The sequence below is a fragment of the Ornithodoros turicata genome, unplaced genomic scaffold (assembly GCF_037126465.1).
Source record: "Ornithodoros turicata isolate Travis unplaced genomic scaffold, ASM3712646v1 ctg00001027.1, whole genome shotgun sequence".
Classification (NCBI taxonomy): Eukaryota; Metazoa; Arthropoda; class Arachnida; order Ixodida; family Argasidae; genus Ornithodoros; species Ornithodoros turicata.
In genome coordinates, this window is record NW_026999439.1 from 62,600 (window position 1) to 78,397 (window position 15,798).

Consider the following 15,798-nt stretch of genomic DNA (forward strand, 5'->3'; position numbering starts at 1 on the left):
ATGTCAGAGAGATGATGAACGATATCAATAAAAAAAAGAAAGAAGCTGCATGATTTGTTATTTCCTAATATACACAGCACAATAGGGTGCACAAAATATACGGGATCTCCACGAGAGACTTGGTATTCCGCCATTTTAGCGTGTATGTAGGAACCTATTTGCATGTAGGACCCAACGTAGGTCCCACAATCAAATAGGATCCTGTTTATATGTAGGATCGCATTTGCATGTAGGTCCCGCAACCAAATAGGATCCTGTTTATACGTAGGTTCCTTCATCATGTAGGACCTGGTGTCATAATACCATATGGAGTCAAGTAGGAATTTCCAACAGGGAAGAGAGTGAGCCTGTGGTCTGTGGAACGCATACTATTCCTTGATATGCTCAGGACATCTGAACTTGCGGTGTCGCTCTGGCAAGGGGTCGTACTAGCTGACTAGCGAGAGTGCTAACGTACTCGGTGATTGCATGCCAATTTGCAGAAAGGCCAAGATTAATGATACTGCAGGCTGAGCTCATAGACTGTTCCTTCTCCTCCTTGCTCTTTCTCCTTGCAGCTCCATGTGCTTGCTTCTCCTCAATATTGGTGGCATACAGATTAGTGGCAACTTCATATAAGCGGATCGAGGCGTCGAGTTCAATTCGCTCATGTAAACGATGTTGAGTCGAGCTGAAGCCACGCAGAGTCGAGCAGCGTCAACTCCACAGCGGGGGTGGGTTGACTCGCTCGACGCGATCACCGAAGTGCATGTAAATGCGCTCGGGCCGAATTCTGATCGAGCGAACTGTGCGACCGAGTCCATCCTGTCGCTGCGTCCGAGACAGCCATACGGTCAGTGCAGGCCAGCAAAAGCGGGTCCAGAAAGAGAAACTGGAAAACGCATTCACTGCGACCGGCTCCCATTTGAGCGACTTCATGTAAGCAGTGTTGGGTCCAGTTCACCTCGACTTGGCAGCAATCTGGAGCCGCTCTGTCGAATTTATATAAACACGGCTGCTGATGTGGGTCCGCTGTATGAACAGGGCAGCGGTGGGGAGGTGTATGTATTATTTTGTCAGAAAAAGTCGGCCAGCAAGGGCGGCATGCTATCTCTCACGCAAATTGACTGTTTCCGAATTATCTCGATTTACGTTCGACGTAGCTTGCCGATTCGAGTGCCGGGAAAAACTGTTCCATCTCTCCTGCGCAGTTCACTGTGCTGCTTATTCTGCGTGACTCAATCAAGGGATGTTACGAGATGGCGTCAGAATGTCCCTGAAACTTCGGAGATTCTGGTATACGTCTTATCTCTTCCAGTGTGATCGAATACAGCAGGGCTTGTGTTCCGGAAATACTCGCAAGACCAGGATGCGATGAAACGTTTCTTCTTGACCAGTTCTTTAAGGACATCAACGCCGACTGTGGAACATCGAAGCCAGTCTGTGAGTATCAAATAAAAAAGAATGGCAGGGGCATACAACATGTTACATGGCTTGTGTCAACAATTGTGTCTCTAAATCTAGCGATACAATTGCCATATTTCACAAGCACTGCTGCCCCTGCTGCCATTATCGTCCCAATAATAATTGAAAAATTTGAAGTCTACTTTTAACTCCTTTATCCTGTAATATTTATCTTAATAAAGCTGGTGGTGTGACCAGCCTAAGGCCATACATACCACTATGTTCAACAACATAACACTCACTGCTGGTAACAACGACAGGTAGGTACTTCTCACTACCTTCACGGCTTCACTCTTTACGTAAGCTACAACACTTTATGAAATGGTTGTCCCAGTTAGTACTTAAATACAACTCGTGAATGAACCTGTCGTAACGCCCAAAATGTTGGACTATTATTCCACTCAAAAGCCCTCAGTAAACACACAAGTGTGTGTCGGTAGCTTATATGGGCCAGAAACGGGGCCGATCTATCTGAACAGCCTGTACTGCGATGAGCCTCATTGCTCGAAACCACGTGGTCCTTTGACGTGGAATAAGCGTCGCTCTTTTTGTGCTCAAGAGGTTTGGGGATTTTGTTTCGACTCATTTGCATAGCAAGCTTTAGCGATTTCTTCGTTCCGCACATCACCACCATTAATGGCGTAGAGTATCGCCCCTCGCGATGATACTCCCCATTTATCATCCTAAAATAAAGCTGTTGTTTTACCGATTTCTGTTTCAAAATAAGTGTTCGTTTGAAGATACGTTAGACAACTCGCGTTTTGCCCAAAAAATGTAGGACCAAGAACCAAGTACCATGTGTGCAAGATATCATCGCTGTTTCTCTCAGTTTTTCTTGTTGCAAAAGTCTAAGCAATGAAATACCGCCCTGTACATAATCAAGCTGCATACAGGTTCGCATAATCAAGGCAGAAGGTAACTTTCTACTTGTTTATCTAACTAGAACCAGCCGTGCCGTTCACTTTGTTGCCTGTCACGTCATATAGTGCCACGCAATTCGCAAAACGTTGAAAGTGCAATGATAGAGCTGTACATTTCTGAGTGACTGGAAGAGAATTGCGCGATTTTCTTTCAATTCAATGAACTTGTGACAGTAGCTGAAATCGAGGAGGGCCGGAAAGACATATATACCAGAATGTCAAAAGAGAAAACGAAAATCGAAAAGAGATTAGTGTACAAGCACGAAATAAAAATGAGAAAGAAAAAAGAATTTATTATTGGTGTCTCGCTTTTTCTCTCTCAAACTTTTTCCCCTCTGTTATGTTTCATTTTCAATTCTATTGTAAAAGATCCCAGCTGCGCGGAGTTAGGTGTACCACTAGTACACAGGGATATGCAGAAAAAGAAAAGAAAAGATGTTTCATCATAAAGTATCGTAAAGAACCCTAAAATCAAGAAGAGCTGCAATCCTTTCAATTGAATACAATTGTGAAAAGCAGGGGAGGTAAAGGACACAGCCATAATCCCAACAATGAAAAAACAAAAAACAAAATGAGGCACTGCACCTCAAGCATTATCACGATCTAGACGTCGATGCCAATGACCACACCCTTGAAACTAATAATAATAATTCCGAGCTTTACGAGCCATCATGTTCGAGCGTAATAGACGACTGGCACAGGCATGGTTGAGGCCGTCCGCGCAATGCGTGCACTGGAAGACCTGTTACCCGCATTTTCATCTAGAACTATACCAATAATAGATAAATAACTAAAACAATACACAGGGCGCTCTAAGATAAAACAAAAGAAACTGGGAGCAGCAATGCCATTTTTGCAGCCAGACGGACACTCAGCGGAAAAGTACTTGTAACTACTGGACGTCCGAATTACCTGGAAGTCAATATGGTACGGTATTGACTGTTTCCGAGAAAATGCGAGACAGCAGAATCAACGGCAATCATTATTTATTGACCCTTGTCTTACCAAAAAAGCTGAAACAAGCACTACATTGAGGTTGAAATCGCCACATATTAATACGTAATCAGCAGACACCGGAACTATGCACTTCTCGAGCGAAGAGACGACATGACGTTCACCTTATCTGGTGGTGGTAGTGGTAGGTATGGGATGCTTATCGTAGTCACATTCAGGCGGTTACATCACTGTGGGGATCGAGCGCCCTTTGCGGACTTCACAGGGAACTGTGGCGACATACGTCTTAAAGCGACTGAGGAAAACACGCCGAAAACACCCAGACAGGACAGCCGGCATTCGGATTCGAACCCGGTTCACCTCCCAGTCACATAGTACCCACAATGCCATGGGAGCTGGGCTGGAAAGCGGCATATTAGGTCAACAGATCAGCCTTTAGTTCAATCAGCTTATTCGATATAAAAAACACGTGACCCTCTGACGTGTGAACACCCGTCGCAGGTTTTGCGCACTAGAGTGGCGTGGTTTCAGTTCTCATTTTACACCGCAAAATTGGGCAATTATTATTTATAAATAATATTATACTATAAGCAATTTATGTTATAAATTGTGTTATCGTTTCCGGATGTTTAAAAATAGAGGATAAATTCGTATGATGACTCGGACCAATTGTGCTGTCTTGCATTCCTCCACAAAGGACTAACTCAGTTAAGTTTCACTTTATTTCATTTCATATTCCTCTTTTGCACGTGCATAAATATTATTAGACGTGAGAACAGTGAAAAAAAAAAACTGTGTTAAGCAGCTTCAGCGCCGCGCCGCTAAACACGATGGCGGATAAATAAGCGCCGTTATTTTGCAGATTTATAACTCTTACTTCATGACCGGATATATCCGCCACAGGGGTTAACCGCCACGGCTTATATAATCCTCCACGTTATACGTCACGTGCTCTATGCGCCGCGTCTCCTGTACGTCCCCAGTGTTATGCGCTGAGCCCTCTATTGGCTTCAGTCAGCATACGCTATTTCAAATAAACGCTATGCCTCCAATCACCACACTTCACTCACCTGTGTGGAAAGCAAATTCGGTATATCTTTATTGACCCAAGGCACACAAAGATCATGTACAGCACCGATACTTTTGGCATGTATGAGGGCTGCTGGTGTATTTCTGAGGAGGCAGGTTGTTGCATTTTCACAACATGCCCGTGCGGTTCTTGCAGGTGATCTTGGTGGAAACATGTGCAATGCAGAATAACAGTGTTCCATTTGATATGCTTGTATCGAAATGCATTGCCCAGATGGCAAATTAGGTACAACAGCAACACACATTAAGCTGAAAAATCTACCTAGACATGGTGTTGCCTTGCCGTTACAGCACGTAACAGTACTCTACCAGGAACACAAATTACTGATGAACCGGTAGGACACTGTAGTGGATGAGTCACCTGAACATATAAGGACTTGTTCAATTGAAGTTGAGGGACAAGGATTACCATGGTAAAATCAATGTGGGTATGATGCCCGTCCATTCTCACTCTATAGTGGGCTGCAGTGTACATAATATCGCACAGTACCTCATAAACAACACAGGCAGTTATCAACAGGCAGGGCACAGTTATCAACGCTATTATACAGATATGATGGCAAGATATTAAGGACACATCCGTTAAATCGCCAAAATATCCTGCAGTAAAATGAAAGCTCGCAGGTGATTTCCACATTATTCGAGATCCCAATAAGAGGCATCTATATTTTGCATAAGAGTCTCTCTGCACCCATTCAAGGATTTCTGCAGTTACTCGAATAATTGGTAACACTCTTTCATTCAAATGTCCACAATCTTCTACATACAAGCGCCGTCATTTTTATCGTGTTAATGTGCCTCTGTTTCTAATTTATTATTGACACCTGAATTATGTCGCATAGATACGATCTGACAAGGTAGGTGTTTGAAGTGGTCAAAAATAAACACCTGCTGCTACGAATGATTCGAAATTTCGTTCGAATTTCGTTCCCAGAAATATTCCCTCAGGCCGATTTCACGTCAGGTTATGCAGGCAGGTCCCATTGACCACCAGATTTTTTTTATATATTTAGAAGTTCATCATACATGATGATAAACAGTAACCGAACGGTTTCTACCGAATAGTTTTATGCAAAAAAAATCGAGAAAATCCGACCTTGAATTCCAGTGTTTCACTTTTTGCCGTTTTTGGAAGCGATATCTACCCTGTTTTAGAAGATATTCTTGCGAAATTTTTAGTATGCATCCAGGCCAGGAGGACAATCGCAAATTTTGGTGCGCTCTGTGATATAGAAAGTGGCCAATATGCTCTCTAGTGGAATTTTGTTCCGAATTCGACACGTGATTTCACTGGTTGTAGGTGTCCCCACTGCTACATTTGGTATCATTTATTTCCATATTTTAATGCTCTTTCAGTTTATCATTCATGTTATATTTTATCTACCATTATATTTGTCTCCTACACGTATCCGCTGAAACAGGCAAACATTTAGACATAATTAAAGAAAAACACTGAATTTTACGCGCCCGTTTCCCGAAAAGACCCCTTTGTATTTCAATAATGTTTTGCCAATAGGGCTGTTGCAGTGAAGTTTGCACAGCGCCATTTCGGGCCCAAACGGCCGCGGATCCCAACAGTAATGAGTTCCATCAGCGGGTTTTGCATGGTGTGTCAAACGGTATGGTGCCAAGGAAGCTACAAAGCCTGTAGGAAATAACAGAAAAAGCGCTGCTTCTTGAAAAGCGCGAACAACTCGAAACCGTGTACTTGAAAGTGCCGCGTCGTCTGCTAAACTGGGGAGTGTTGCATGATTTGGGGCGCTGATGCTGCTGCTCACTCGCGCCACCTGGCCCAGAGCAACAGGCCCATACATTGTAAGGCCTTAGACCTTTTGTCTACCACAGAAAAAAAAACTGCTTCAAAACCTGCACAGGAGCGATAAGCGTGTTAAACGCTAACTAAACGTAACGTAACAACACAATCACTGAAAGGTGATTTACCGGTGTAGATGTACAGAGCTTCGTTTCCTTCCTCTGAGGCGACCACGAGAGCTGTTTGTGCTGGCAGCATGGTTAATATTTCGTAAACATGCTCGGAGGGTATACTTACTGGCACTTTCATGACCGCCCGGCGAATGCCAATTGTGCACGGATGCCCCGACTGGCAAGTTCGGTGAGAGTTGCACGATGTCAACGGTACGTTCATCCTGCCTTTGACAACGCAAGCAATGTCTCAATGTGTCACAGCCGTGGGGAGACTACCCCAAAAACCAGCGCCGTCCGCCTAACTCTAACCCCCAGCAGGACGCCGACTGGTGCACGCAACGTGATGCAACGTCATCTTATTGCGTTATTTTTCTCGTTGTTTCGTTTGGCGTTTAACGAGGGCCGCAAAATATAAGCGGTTTGATCCGCCACTGGTTTTTACCACTGATATATCTATGGGGAAGAAGTCAAGCTGGGAACAGGGGATATTCCCTGGGCAAGTTATCAAAGGCGGACTCATGCTTTGTATTATGAGTACCCAAGTATATCATACTGTTCGTTTTCAGGCTTGGAGTGCAATCAAAAAGCAATATCAGATGCGGAAGATGTGTGCTTGAGGAAATACGAACAGGAACACGGCATCATTTCTAGAGGCCTGATGTCCGCCAACGACAAACGACTGTGCTGGTAAGCTCTTCGTCGTGTGCGTCCGGCGGTTTTACAGCGGCATCATGATAAATAAGAAAATGCGTGAACAATTTTAAATTTTGCTGAATGGTTTGCTTATATGGGCCAAATGTAGGAGCAGGACTCAGCAGAATGCTTGACACCCCCCCCCCCCCCCCCCGTGACGTTTCCCCTGCGCACCCCGTGCAGGGCAAATACTTTGTTGTTTTAGGTTCAGACACCTGTCGATAATGATACTTTAAGCTGCCTGGGGTTCCTCATAAGCCACTGGCAGTACTACAAGGAATTACGATGTACTGCTAGAGAGGACAACGCGCTGTGGTGTTTGGTTTGGAGAAACATTAACGCGAAAACTTCCCGTCATTTCACAAAGCACCCTAGCTGTCGGGTCCAGCTGAGACATTACGGTTGCGTCTGCGGAGAGGAAAGAATCCGCTAGCCTCCGCATGCCTTGTGGATGGATGGATGAATAGTCGCTTTTCTCGATCGCAGCGCCATGGATAGCGCTGGAGTTAGGCAAGTGACATGGGATGCGGCTTTTTGAGGCGGCCGCGCATTAAGCGCGGAATCTGTTATGGCATGCGTTCCCTTTGTATTTAATTTTCATTGTTTTTTACGAATGCAATTTCTAAAGTTGCAATGCAATGCAATGCCTCCTCGCGTCTTCCAAAGCGATTCCAGACTTAAAAAAACTTCCAAAACCGGCAGGTCGCACGGTTGCATGTGCAACAATGCAACTCTGCGACCATATGAGGCACACACCGGGTATAGACGGAAGTGTGTGCATTAACTCGCAATATGCAGCACACGAAGCATACAAACCGGTTGTCTGCCTAGCGTCCTATCGTCCTTCAACACCATCTCTACCTTTCATCCAAACCATGTCGCTCGCATCAGCACTCTTGCAGCATCCATTTTATTTCCATCGCAGGAATCGCACACGCTCATACAGGCTAGCTGCTTACAAGCTAAAAGCATCGGTAAAAACGTAGGAAAAACGAAAATGTCTGACACATCGACTACATATACCTTAAAAACGAAAAAAAAACCTGAAAATAAAATCCCCAAAAGCGCCAATTGCTTGACATTCATCACGCACATTCTCACGCTTCGACATTTGGTAACAGACTGATGAATACGTCGGCGACTTGCAGAAACGCTTCCTCTTAAAGGGACGGTCTCGTACAACCGCCGGGGCGATTCCGAAACTTCGCCAAAACTAGCTTCACGAGTATTGTACACATACAACCGCCAAAGTTTCATTTGGAATAACCAAGTCGTTTTCGAGGAATTTGTCGAAACGTGGCGCAATAGCAGACGACGAAAGCCGCGCTTCTCTAATGCATACGTCACGTATTATTATTATAATCAAATCAAATCAAATCAAACCTTTATTAAACTGAGAGTGGACAATACAAATCAGACGGGTCCGCCTAAGCCCGACGTCTTGTTACGCGGGGCCCGTCAGCAGCGACAAACACTACTTGTGTTTATAAGGTTAAACATACATTGGAAGCATGGTTGATATATAATACGTAATGCCTAGTAAGATTAGCTTGGCAAGAGCATGGCACGTAATGGGAACTGACTGGTGGTTACATTCCAAGTAGGTAGACAGTTCAGTTTACGAACAGTTCAATTCTTGTTTTTAGAGAGCATTCCGTAGGGGACACTTAACGGGGTGCACTGAGTGATATGGTGTCAAGGTGATGTTTATAGAATAAATCCCTCAATGATTGCTTTAGCTGACGTTTCGAATTTATATGCAGTATTTCACTTGGGAGGCGGTTAAAGACTGCTGGCACATAGTAGTTTCTACAATAAGTTCCATATCGTGTGACAGTGGTCGGTGTGAAGAAACGGACCGGTTCGATCCTGCGTTGCCTGGTTCGAACTACAGGTATCTTAAATTGGTCCATCCAGAAATACTTCAAAGCTACCGAATAGACAAAAAGATTATTGGGACAGGGAAGTCTAGCCGTTGCAAAGATGTCGGAAGAGGCTACGGAATCCGAAGCCCGCACAATATTTTTTTAAGCAGTTACGAAGAATAGAGTTAATTTTAGATTTCCACGTCTCGCTAGAATGGCTGAAAAGAGTGATGCCGTAGCGCAGAACACTATAGCCCAGGCTGTCCAAGACCGTTCTTCTGATCTTCTGCGGAGTGATATAGCGTAAACGGTATAGAACGCAGGGCACCTGTCTTAACCTTGCACATACGTAGGCCAAATGTTGGTTCCACGACATGTCCGAGTTAAAGGTGATGCCTAAGTATTTCACGGCGTCACTGTAAGCTAATCGATCGCATTCGCATCTGATACAATGTGAGCTATGTAAAGTTAGAGGGATCAGAGCTGGCAATCGTTTCAAAGGGTTATGGAACACGATCAGTTGAGTCTTTTCCCGGTTAATGCCGATTTGGTTTTTCGAGAACCAGTCCCAAACAGCGCAGGTGTCTTTTTGCAGTAGGCTAACGCCGGTAGCGTGGTCCACATGTACTGATGCCAGTACGGTGTCGTCTGCGTATTGATAGAGTCGGCAACCTGTGATTACGGTCGCGAGATCATTAATATAGAGGTTGAATAATAAGGGAGCAAGCACAGACCCTTGAGGGACACCACTATTGACCGGTAAGGTTGTACTATGTTCTCCACAGACCAACACGTACTGCGTTCTGTCTTTTAAAAAATTTTCAAGCCACTGAAATATTCGACCACGGAAACCGTAAGCTTCGACTTTTTGTAGGAGGATAGAGTGGGATACCGTATCAAAAGCTTTAGCGAGGTCAAGTAATAAACATGTGACAAACATATTCTTTTCGAAGGAAGAGTAAATTAAATCAGCAAAGTCATCGAGTAAGAGGTTCGTGCCTAAGAAGACAGTTAATGCTTTCTTTCAAGGAGGTTAACTCATTTAGCACCTTAGCAAGGGTCGTGCCCTCCGCATCCGTGGTCTCTCTGTTTGGAATTGACCGCACTTCAGCAGCACGACAGGTTTTACATTGCCAGTCTTTTTTTTTTTTTTTTGTGGTACTCATAGATCTGTACGTTTTTTCCGCCACCCCAGCGCATTGTGACCCAAGGTGATAGCCATAGTTGCAGGTAGAACACTGAATGGAATTCACATCGCTAGGCAAATTCCTATCACAAACTAGGCAATTGGACATTGTTGTGCAGTCAGCGGCGGCAGACAGAGTAGAGGATCAAGTAATATTACCTGTATAGCAAAACAGACGTTGTACGTGAAAACAGTCAGTGTTGCCGCTGACTGCCAATAATAATAATAATAATAATAATAATAATAATAACAATAATAATAATAATAACAATAATAATAATAATAATAATAATAATAATAATAATAATAATAATAATAATAATTCAATTCAATTCAATTCAATTCAATGTTTATTTACACTTGTGACGAGGTACATGGAATCATAACAGTCCTGCCTAAGCCCGAGAGAGCTTGTGAGCAGGGACTGGAGTCAGCAGCGATACGCGTAAATACCCACAAGATAACGGGAAAAGGTGCTAAACGGAGTCATGGAGAAAAAATACAGAGAGAAAAGGCACAGTAAATTACAACTTTAACAGTAATAGTATTTTTTTAACAGACGCTTTAGCTGTGATTTTGTACTAATTGTTACAGTCTCTGGAGGTAGGTGATTAAAAATATATGGGACGTAGTAGCATCGACAAAATGTTCCATAACGAGTGAAGCGTAATAATAATAATAATAATAATAATATTATTATTATTATTATTATTATTATAAATGTAACAGTTCTTGTCTCAGAACCTTCTTCTTTATTCTATTCTACCTACTCCTCCTCTTCCTCGTCTCTCCCGGCTGGCTACATGGGCCGGGGGGTCACGGGTTCATCCCTCCTGGGATGGTATCTAAACACATTGGCAATAGTGGCAAGTCTAAACTGTCCGTTGGTGTGTGTGTGTGTACCCAATCGTTTTAAGTATGCCCTGCTTATGGGCTGTCTGGACAACAGGAACAGAACCATGTAAGACTGATAACACAAGGTCACCTATTTGAATGTCAGGGACACTGGCACTGTGCCGACGGTCGAAGTAGTGCTTCATCCGTCTCCTGTACTTCTCTTCTTGCACGGATGTGTTCCTTGCTGCTTTCAACTGAAGTGCGTCAGCTATTCCGAGCTCCTTGTCAGCCTCCAGAACTGGTGGTTTGTTAGTGAAAGCATAATGCGGGGAGCAGCCGATTCCCGTGTTGTGGGAACGGTTGCGGTGGCGTGTGGCCGCCTCGAGGCACAGACGCCATCCACCGGGCAGTCGGGGTAGAGGCCGATGAACTGTTTAATGTCGCGGATGGCGCGTTCGGCCAGGCCGTTTGCTGCAGGGTGGTACGGCGCCGTGAGCTTGATTTTGATTCCCCTTTCTTGAGCCCATGTTGAACGACGTCGGCTAGTAAAGGCAGGTCCATTGTCACATATAATGACTTTTGTGTTCATAAACATTCGGCGCTCTAACATTGCAATAACACTATTAGCGTCTTCACCACCAGGGCGTGTGGCTACGGTACGTGTGCACCTCCAGAATGGGGGCTTTCGTGGTATAATCGAGGGACTTTTTGCCGTAGTGTCTGCGGAACCTCAAATCTTCCATTAACAAACTTCAGTTGTTCCGTGCCCTCCCAAAGGGTCATGTCGTTAAGCGCTGCCACGGTGTGCTGCTCGATTCCCAATCGGGACAGCGCGTCCGCATCAAGTAGAGTTCTGCCGGGCTTATAGTAGACCTCCATCTCGAAATGTTGGAGCTCGCAGACCCACCTAGCAAGTCGACCTTTTAGGTCTGCGGACGAGATAATATGGGTGATCGGTTGGTGGTCGGTGAATAGGGAAAACTTCCTCTCTTCTAAGAACGTCCGGAAGTAGCGGAGGGCTTGAACCACTGCGAATAACTCTTTCTCCGTGGTCGGATAGTTTAGCTCTGTTTCGTTGAAGGGATAAGAATGGTATCCTACCACGCTGAGCTGCTGTGCTCGGTCCTTGGAAACGTTCCGTTGATAGAGCACGGCCTCCGTGCCATAATGGGACGCGTCAGTACAGAGCTCAAAGGGCAGCCGAAAGTCTGGAATAGAGAGCACAGGGTTCGAGGATATGGTCTCTACCATGTCCTGGTAGGCAGCCTCGCACTCTTCTGTCCAAAGAAAGGTGGTACCCTTTTGCAGCAGTACGTTCAGACAACGCGTTCGTTTGGCATAGTCCTGGATAAATGCTCGGAAGTGACCGGCGAGGCCGAGGAACACTCTTAACGAATGCGTGTCAGTCGGTTTTCGTAGCCGACGAATTTTTTCTACGGACTCTTGTTTCGTGCTCTTAGTCTGTCCGTCGAACAGCCTGCCCAGGAAAACGACACTGGACTTGAAGAAGTCACTCTTCTTTAGATTGATCGTGAGGTTCGCTTCTCGTCTCTGGAGTACCTGTTGGAGATGCCTGCTGTGCTCATCCATCGATCGAGAATACACTAGTATGTCGTCGATATACATATGAACAAAGTGTCCGATGTAAGGCTCGAGTACGGACGTCATCAATTTTTGAAACCACGCGGGCGAATTCTTCCAACCAAACGGAAGTCTATTGTATTCATACAAGTGGAAAGGGGTAACGAAGGCAGTGTAACGCTTGGTTTCTTCCGTCAGTGGCACCTGCCAGAAGCCTTTGCAGAGGTCGAGGGTAGAGAAGACTGTGCTACCACCTGTATCGTTAATGATATCATCGATACGAGGCATAGGGAACGGAAAGATCTCAGTTTGCCTGTTGACGATTCTGTAATCGGTGCACAAGCGAAAGGAGCCGTCTGCCTTGGGCGCTATGGTGATAGGGGATGCAAAGGTGGACGTTGATGGGCGAATGATATCAGCAGCTAGCATCTCTTGTAGCTCAGTCTTTCTTTTCACGGCTCATGTTATAGGGTTTGCGACGAACCGGTGCTTCATCGGCGAGCCGGAAAGGTACTTGAAGCGCAGTGGTTGTTCCTGGGTACCCTGAAACAGGGAGGATCTCTGGGAAATAGGTAGCAACGTCCTCCTGTGTGCGTATTGCTGGGACTGGGGTGGTGACCATACATGTGGGTCTCTCATTATCCACGGAGACGGTATCGTCCCAGTAAATGTTTAGTCTTTATCTCTTCATGTCAGGGCGGGAGAGTAGGACGGCATACTCTCCGTCCTGTATAACCAAAGCGTCAGTTACTACCTCTGCGTCAGAAATGCCTAGCCTCACCCGTGCCCAGTGGTGAAAAAGCTTGCTGCTGCCATCGAACGCTCTCACTTGTACTTCCCTTCCTGATTCGACATTGTGTGGCTGAATCAAATGGCTATTCACTAGTAGTGGCTAATGGCTATAGTATTTATTTCCACAAACGTGGCGGAGCCAGAGACAAAAAGCTCTATCAGAGCTTGGCAAAGGCCTCTGATGTATGACGTCGGCGTGCGGGTACGTCGTCGTTGTCATGGTAATTGTAACTTACAGAAGCATTGGGTTGAGTCATCCCCTTTGCTCTCGAAATGCGGACACTCAGGCATATACCTCCGCGAGCGCAGAATGTAGTCCGAGCATTGACTGTGGGGTCCCCGATAATGTGGTGCATAATCGGATACGTGGAAGCTAAGTCATGTGTTTCCTTTCCGCGAGTATTTAATGCGGTTTTTAAATAAACACGCATTCCTTCTCCATGTACGTCGTCAGCGACATTTCGAAGCACGATCAGTGTACAACGGAGTGTAATGGAAGCGCGCGTAATATATTTTTGGTCGGAGCTGTAATGCGACCGCTCACGCCGATGGCCGGCGACTTCAGATTTGTGATTGTGGATGAGGGTGTCCTGCGACTTTGAACTTGTCTCTGAGGGTTAACATAGTTGTTCTAAACCACCATGCTTGCCACATCTTGGACTGTGCGTTTTTCACCTGAGAACTGAAAGAAAATGTACGAGAGTTGCCGCGGTGCCCAGTAACTTCTCAAAGTCGTCTGCTCAAGCCTATACACTAGCGCGCGCAAAAGCAGACGATTTATGTATCCTATCACGGACTTACCCGCAGGGCGACGTGGTCGCTCTTATTTTTTTCTAACACAGATCGCGACATGCTCTGCAATCTTTATCAATTGAATTCGGTTATTGAATCACTGTGGCGTGTTTTGTCGGGTAAATTAGCAGCACTCCATTTTCAACAAAGGGCAATCGAATGGTACAGTTTATGAAAGGGGCAGTGGGTCGACCGTCCCTTTAAGCCCTGTTGAATGTTACACGGAATGCAAAAACAATAGTTTCAAGTAAGAGCAGTAGTACGAAGTTACCACGGCACATGTACTTTTGAAGAAACATTCCAAAACAATTCAACAATTTTCAAGGCGGACGAATCACTATGTGGTGCGGCGTTGAAAACATGTTACAACGCGCCCTCCTTGGCCTAGGCCCCAGCGGTCAGCCTCCGCGACATTGGGCAACGGCTATTTGATTTGTTATAATTGGAATATATTTTAATTACACATTTTCATTCAATTTTCATTTCCTTAAGTGACATATTTTTCGATACAATGCGTATTCTGGAATTTCATTTGTCCGAATAAGACCAGTCCCTCGACTTAGTTCATTTTCTGCGCGGACGTACAGCTTTCTTTCTAATCATATCATTACTTAATTTTAGAATGAGCATGTACCGTCGGTCACTATTACGCCCATTCCTCCAACAACTGGCGTCTCACTTATTGTATTACCAACATGCCAAGCAGCATGGTTGATCTCGTTAAATCAACTGGAAAGCAGTTTCTCATTGATACCAATAGAACAATTCTTCCACCTGACTTCTCATTCCTTGTATTGGCGGTGTCTGTGATACATGAAATGTTGGATCTCATTAAATCAATTGCAAATCAGCTTTTCTCATTGGCACTAAATGCACTGGCATTAAATCAATTCATCCATTCGGTTCTTTATTCCGTGGATGCGGTCTTCGCCACACAACGCGGCGGAACCCGGTTTCGCGAAGGCAGCTTCACTGCAAACGTCCAATTCAGTCAATGGTAAATGGTCGTCCTGGACACGTTGGACGACTATTTCTTATTGAATCTAATTAAAATTGCGGGAAGAATTCAATGTGGTCACGTCTTGTATTCCCTGCAGGGTTGTGCTTCAATGTCACGTGTTGTCTGTCTTACAATCCGGAGCTGGTTTGTAATTAGTGCGAATAGTAATAGTAGAATTTATTAGCCACGAGAAGGTCCGGGTCATGTAACACATATCTGTCTGCTATCTTTTGCAGCATGTTGGACTACAAGAAGAATTGTGTTCCAGACCAATTAAAACCAAAAGGTTGTGGTGAACAACTTCTTCAAAATTATGTTGCAAAGATGCAGAGTGAAATGAGATACAAATGTGCAGCATCGAACTCGATGTGTGAGTATAACCACAGGAAGAGCGCTGGCGCATAATGCATCCTACATGTGTTCGGGGAACAGTAGCTCTGATGACGTCGGTGGCAAAGGTCACCACATCTCAGGAGGAGTGTGTTCTAACTGGTTTTAGCCTCTGCTGTCTTTCGTTGTCGTTTTAAGGATTGCTACATTTTTTATATCTTTTAATATCTCATTAATTAGTAATGTTGATCACAACAAAGGTGGTAGTGTCACCATCATTATCGTACAATTATTTACATATTCAACATGATGGCACTGACAATCGACCGAATTCAAAGAACCGTATCGTTAGCGCAGGGAATTGAAGGCGTGGCATGAAATTTGTGAGTG

The 15,798-nt window shown here is 44.8% G+C and overlaps 1 long non-coding RNA gene across 1 annotated transcript; it reads left to right on the plus strand.

Annotated features, from left to right (window-relative positions):
• The first annotated feature begins 1,360 nt into the window (after positions 1-1,360).
• Positions 1,361-15,445, plus strand: LOC135376075 (uncharacterized). Its single transcript, XR_010417526.1, has 3 exons — positions 1,361-1,422; positions 6,899-7,019; positions 15,315-15,445. It is a non-coding gene; the product is annotated as an uncharacterized LOC135376075 (long non-coding RNA).
• Positions 15,446-15,798: the final 353 nt, after the last annotated feature.